Below are 7,042 nucleotides of genomic sequence, written 5' to 3'. Positions count from 1 at the left end.
GACCCACGGAAGATTCTAATGCTAGCCTCAGAGAGGCCAGGCTACCCACTGTACACCTTCCCTGTCACTACCCGAATTGGTCAGGCCTACAGCTAAGCCTCACAGAGGCCACCAAAAAGTTCATGGTACCCTGGTTGTTCCTCTGTCCGGTTTCCTGGTAGAAAATCCACTGAGTGACCCTTGTGGTTTCTGCCAAGTCAGGCTGAGTGTCGGGTTATCGCACTGATTTAGTGGATTTTCCTCACATCAAGGGCAATTTCTAGCAGGGCCTCAGGGCGACGGAAGAGGCCCAATCATCTCTTGGCTACATCTCACTGAGAAGCTACTGAATTTGGCCAACGAACTAGAGAGAAAGATTCAGTTTTTGTTCCTGAAGAGGTTGATAGCAGCAATGGGTGTGTATGTGCGTGTGTTTTGTGTGTGTGTGTGTGTGTGTGTGTGTGTGTGTATGGAGAAGGCCACAGGAGGCCCTGCCAGAGCAAACAGCCATAGGAAACAAGGTGGCCCACAACATCCTCTGCTCTAGGTACAATACAGCATGATTAGGGAGATGGCACCAGGGATATGACCCACCCAGCCTCTATCCCAGCCCTCCCCTACTTTAATCCGGTGATAGTTTCCTGCTAAACACTAACGTCCCCGCCTGCAATCAGCTTGTCTCACAAGGGACCATTTAAGTGACTGCATGGCCCAGAGGTCTGTGCTAACTACCACCTTTCTCTCAGACCTGTGTCCACACTGCTGTCTTCACCCTTAAGACAGGGCCCAGGAGGCAGTGGCTGTGGGAGGTGGGGTGGGGTGGTAGACGGTACCCAGGACAGCTGGTCTGTGCCCCAGAGCTCCACTCCTCTGCGGAAGCCCTCCAGGCAACAGATGAGCACTGTGGGGCCGGTGTGTGCCCAAGGCTCAGGGGCTAATTGACTCATTGCAAGAAAAAACAAGAGCTGACTCCCTGGTATGACTGTAGGATCCAATGAGATGGCTCCCAGCTGAGGGCTGGCCAGTGCAGGCAGGGCTGCCCAGAACTGTCTCAGCAGGGGGTTCCTACCCAGACAGCCAGCGGCAGCATGGGTCCCACGGAAAGAGCTGTGATTGTGTTCCTGTCTCCATGAGACCTGCAGTGTTGCACACGGTAGCCACAGACTTGTGGTCGCTGGGCATTTGAACACGCCCAACCTGAGCCATATACAAAATCTCTCCTCCCTTCCCTTCTTTCTCGGTTTCTCTGTGTAACAGCTCTAGCTGTCCTGGAAGTCACTAGAGATCTGCCTCCCTCTGCCACCCTAGTAAGTGCTGGGATTAAAGGCATGTGCAACCACCTCCTGGCAAGTCTGTTTATTTCACGTTATTATTAATGATGTGTTGCAATGAGGTTTTGAGCATATTGGTTTTTTAGAACAGGGTTTTTCAGTGGTTTTGGAGCCTGTCCTGGAACTAGCCCTTGTATAGGAGGCTGGCCTTGAAATCACAAAGATTCACCTGCCTCTCCTTCACCCTAGTAAGTGTTGGGATTAAAGGCGTGTGCCACAGCCACCTGTCTCCCTGCTTTTTTTATTTGTCTTTTACTGCTGGGGATGAAGTTCAGTTGGCAGAGTGCCCGCCTGGCACTCGCGAGGCCTTGGGTTCCATACGCCGCACTGCATAAAGCCTGCGCGGTAACACTTGAGGTGCAAGCACTGGAGTGACAGAGGCAGGGAGACAGCAGTTCAAGGTCACCAGCTGGAGCTGCGTGAATCCTGTCTTAAAAATAAATAACTAAGCCGGGCGGTGGTGGCGCACGCCTTTAATCCCAGCACTCGGGAGGCAGAGGCAGGCGGATCTCTGTGAGTTCGAGACCAGCCTGGTCTACAAGAGCTAGTTCCAGGACAGGCTCCAAAGCTACAGAGAAACCCTGTCTCGAAAAAACCAAAAAAAAAAATAAATAAATAAATAACTAGGGGCTGGAGAGGTGGTTCAGCAGTTAAGAGCACTCACTCACTGGCTACTCTTCCAGGGGACCCAGGCTCAATCCCAGCACACATGTGGTGGCTCACAACTGTCTGTGACTCCAGTTCCAGGGGATCTGATGCCTTGAGCATTGCATGGATGTTGTGCATATGAAAGCATGCAATAAAGCATTCACATAAAAATTGAAAAATAAAGCCAGGTGTTGGTGGCACAGGCCTTTTAATCCCAGCACTCGGGAGGCAGAGGCAGGCGGATCTCTGTGAGTTCGAGGCCAGCCTGGTCTACAAGAGCTAGTTCCAGGACAGGCTCCAAAGCTACAGAGAAACCCTGTCTCGAAAAACCTAAAATAAAATAAAATAAAATTTAAAATAAATAAATACATGGTGATGGGGGAAGCTTTGTTAACCAATCACCTCTAAGAAGTGGAACCTAATTAAGGCGTGGCTACCTGGAGCCCAGGGAAGAACTGGGACGGACCAGGTGCTTGCACTCACTGGGTGATTCCCGCAGGACACAGCGGAACTTGGACTTCCCATTCTCATGGCGTGAGTTTCCCCTTATAAAAAGTAAAAATATAATTGTTTATCTTCAAGCTGGCCTAGTTATTTCACGAGTCAAGTTAACATTTACGGGGCTGGAGAGATGGCCCAGCGGTTAAGAGCACTGACTGCTCTTCCAGAGGACCCGGGTTCGATTCCCAGCACCCACATGGCAGCTCACAACTGTCTGAAAAATGCAGTTCCATGAGATCTGACACCTTCACACCAACAAACATAATAAAGTTAAGTAAATAAATAAAAAAAAAAGTTAAACATTTACAACGTGGCTTTAGTGAACTCACTAATACAGGTGAGGCTTGCATCTGTGGCTCCCATCGGAATTCTCTGGGATACAGGTGGGTGTATTGACAAGGCTTGTTACCCCAGTACAAGGTCAGGGGTTCAAGGTTCAAAGTTCAGCTATGTAACAACTTCAAAGCCAGTCAGGCCTCCATGACCACCACAAAACAAAAATTCTATAGCACAAGCCAGGAATACATCTCTGTACCATTGAGGCAGAGGCAGGGGGATTGATGTGGACTTTGAGGCCAAGCTGGTCTACGTAGTGAGTTCTAGGACAGCCTGGGCTTCATGCCAAGACCCTCTCTAAAACCGAGAAAGAAACAAGAACAAAAAGACTCAGAAGTGTAGGTATGACTACGAGCAGGTGTCCACTTCCACCCCTGTAGGTCATTGATGGAGGAAGGTCATTGGTTAAATAAAAAGAAACTGTTTGGCCCTCATTGGTTAGAAGATAGGTGGGAGGAGTAAACAGAACAGAACGCTGGGAGGAAGAGGAAGTGAGCTCAGACTCCACAGCTCTCCTCTCGGGAGCAGACGCCTCAGAGAGACGCCATGCTCCCAGCTCCCAGGCAGATGCACGCAATGAAGCTCCGACCCAGGATGGACATAGGCTAGAATCTTCCCGGTAAGCGCACCTAGGGGCGCTACACAGATGATTAGAAATGGGCTAAATTAATATGTGAGAATTAGCCTAGAAGAGGCTAGATAGAAATGGGCCAAGCAGTGATTAAATGAATACAGTTTGTGTGTTGTTATTTCGGGCATAAGCTAGCCAGGCAGCCGGGATGCTGGGGACGCAGCCCCGCCGCCCTTATTACTACAGGTCATGGCTTCTGGTCCTCCCCGTCCCTTGCCCTGCTTCCTCCTCTGTGGATCCAGAGGTTGGAGATCAGCTGATTACCAGAGTGTTCCAGCCCTCTCCCTGTGACTTTGGTGGCAGTATGCTCACGCCCCCAGTCTGCAACACCAGCTATGGGGCCTATGGGGTCTGAGGAGGGCTAAGCAGTCCGGGAACCACACAGCACAGCTAAGTACAAGTGCAGCCAGGCCCTGACAGGGTACTTGGCAAAGACGCCAGGGCTCAAGCCTCTTCCAGCTCAGGGGCTCCTTCAGAGGACCTCGTACCCTGGAAGAAGATGGAGGCAATCTTCTTTTCCCTAGAAGTAGGAAATGGTCCTTAGTTTGCACAGGATCTGCCCTCTGACCCTTTAATAACCTGAATGACTTCCTTCCGTTATGTTATGCTCCTTGCCCAAGTGAGGAATAGAGGAGCCGCCCACCAAGTCCTCCAACCGGGCCTAGAGAGGACAGCCGGGTGGGGGATTGGGAGAAGCCTCCTTCCATCCGTCATCCATCAGATGCACAAGGTTGGGCCACAGGAATCTGCAGGGCTGTCTGGGGGAGGTTCTTTTGGCGGGGTGTCTGATAAAGTGGAATGCCAGAGGAAGGGCTGCCTGGGGAGGAGCAGAGGGTGGCGCAGCCCCCATGACCGAGACAGCACCAGGACCGCGTGGAGGGCGCTGTGGCTCTTCGCTCAGGGCCTTCTACACCAAGTAACTAGAAGCCAGGGCTGCCAAGCTTCACCCAACCACAGCGCCCAGGGCAGTAACCCACGGTAGACGGAGAGGACCCTTGAAAGTTGCCTCTGACCTCCACACCCACACCACGGAATGTGTGCACCCCTCCTGATAAGAGGAAATCAATTTAAATGTATCATTTGAGATTAGTTTTGGAAACTACACGTTAACAATCCCCCTGTAGACATTTGAGCCCTCACACGCACATGGGGACAACTGGACTTCCCGCCTACCCACGAGTGCCCCTGACCACAGATGTTTCCAGGCTCAGCAGACCTCTGGCAGCCACCGGGCAAGTGTGTCTAAGGCTAAAAGAACAGCAGGTTGGATTGTTCCAATCAGCGCCGTCAGAGTACAGGCAGCTCTCAGTTTATCCTCTCGTGCTTTGGGGCACCCCATAAATTCTGCAGCTCAATCTGCTTTCCGTCTCCTTCGTAGCAACAACTGTCTTCAAAATAAAAATAAGTAAGTCAGAAGCAGCACATAGCTTTGCTATCTTTGGGTATTTTCTCTGCCCTCAGAAGGTGCTGAGCTCTCGGGGCCGCAGAGAACAAGGGGCTGTGTAGAATCCTGCGAGCGACTGGCTGATCTGTGTAATTAATGGCGTGCCGTCATGGTGGATGACAGTGAGCAGGGCCCTTCTCTCCTGGACAGGGTGAAGCCAGCACCCCAGCTTTTAGAAAGAAGCACTTCCTGCAGTCCAGGGCCACTGTGAGACAAGGACTGCTTGGTCATCACGGGCTGTCACCTCACTGCCTGGGTATGAGGCTCAGTCGCTAGCAGGGCAAGGACACTGGAGTCAAGCCTGGCAGTGCCTTACTGCAAGCAGGGGTTCCAAAAATTTACTCTTGACAGGTTCCAAAGCTATAGGGAAACCCTGTCTTGGAACACATACACACACACACACCCCAAAAAAAAAACCACAAAAAACAAACACCTCAGGACTAGCTTATCCCTGGAGTCCCCTGTCAATCAGGAAGATGAAAGACAGATAGGGTCAGGAGTCCTTTTAGGAATGGAAGTGAGCCACAACAGAACAGGGCCCACTTCCTGGGCCTAAGGACTATGACTCAATCTGCATGAATGTCCATGAGTCCTGCCAATATGAAAAATTTATGAGCTAGAGACCTCAGTTCTGACCCCCGCCAAGCCCGTTTTCTTATGTAAATACACTGTGTCCCAAAAGCAATCTTCTACATCATTATGTCATGGTCAGCATGAGGTTGGCAACGGCCAGTGTTTTTCAGGGAGCTGAAGGCAGAGACACTGGGAGGAAGGAAAAACCACTGAAGCATCCTGAAGAGCACCCCAGAACAGTGTGTGTGCGTGCCTCTCTCTCTCTACCACTGGGGGTGTGGACGCCCATGGGGCAGTGCTGGAGAACGAGAGGGGCTGCGGGGTGAGAACGAGACAGAGAACCCCCTTCCTAGGAAGATGAGGAAAACCGAGTCACAGCAGAAAAGACTCTTCAGCTCTGTCCCCCATGGTGCGTAGACACTGGCACAAAATGGGCTGAAGGCTTCCTGCACAGCAGGGCCTTGGAGCAGAGAATAAGTCAAAGGGGCAGAAGATGCATGCAGGGAAATGCAGAGCTGATGTGAGATCCCCTCTGTATGCTGTGAATATCACTGGTTAATAAAGGAACTGCTATAGGCCTATAACAGAGCTGTAGGGGAACAGAGCTAGATGGGGGGGGACTAAACTGAATGCTGGGAGAAAGGAGGCGGAGTCAGAGAGAAGCCATGGAGCTGCTGCTGGAGACAAACGCACTGAAACTTGGTGATGCACAGGTTAATGGCGATGGGTTAAATTAAGATGTAAGAGTTAGCCAATAAGAAGCTAGAGCTAATGGGCCAAGCAGTGATTTAATTAATACAGTTTCTGTGTGGTTATTTCGGGGCTGAGCAGGCCCCTCCCTCCAACACAGAGCCATGGCCATGGCCTGTGGTGCTGCAGCACCAAGAAGTAGGACAGACCCAGTGTGTGCAGGCCCTGGGCTCCATCACCAATCCCCAAAGAAAATGATATGACCTGGCACCCCCTCACCCGTCGCACTAAAGCCAGCAGTCAGCTCTTGTCAGCCATCTTGCTCTATCTTCAGAGCGAGGGAAGGGAGGGAGGCAAGAGGGACAAAGGAAATTCTTAAATCACAAGCAGATAGTTAAACTTCAAAACAAAAAAATAATCTGAGTCCCAGAACAGACAAAATTATATGTAATAAACAGCTTTGAGGCTCCCTGATGCCCAAGCAATTGCCTAGGGCGTCTCTGGGAACCCCGTCATGTTTCCTCCACCCGGTATGCAGGTCTGCATGCTGGGATACAGTCTGCCCTCACTCCATCCAGCGTGTTCTGGTCTGAACCACATGGAGCCAACATTTCATTCCTGGCGGATTCCCCCCCTCTCCATGGTAGAACAAAGAACCTTTGCTCTCCAAAGGGACTCGAGAGGTTTATTCTTTCTTACACCACTTGTTGGGATGTCCATTACTGATGCCGTAGCAGAAATTAGAGAAAAGTATGTCCACAGAAAACAGCGATGGGGTATGAAGGAAGAGGATGGATATGGGATGGCATCTGCACTCACAGATGGGCACTCTGACAGCAGCTGGCTGGCCAGGCAGGACGCACCTGCCCTTGCGGCCGCTGAGGGAAGACATGGAAAGAATGGGCACAG

Source organism: Microtus oregoni, unplaced genomic scaffold, assembly GCF_018167655.1.
Source record: "Microtus oregoni isolate MIOR12 unplaced genomic scaffold, Mior012 000048F_ref0000485, whole genome shotgun sequence".
In the NCBI taxonomy this organism is placed as follows: Eukaryota; Metazoa; Chordata; class Mammalia; order Rodentia; family Cricetidae; genus Microtus; species Microtus oregoni.
This window is presented reverse-complemented; position numbering follows the sequence as displayed.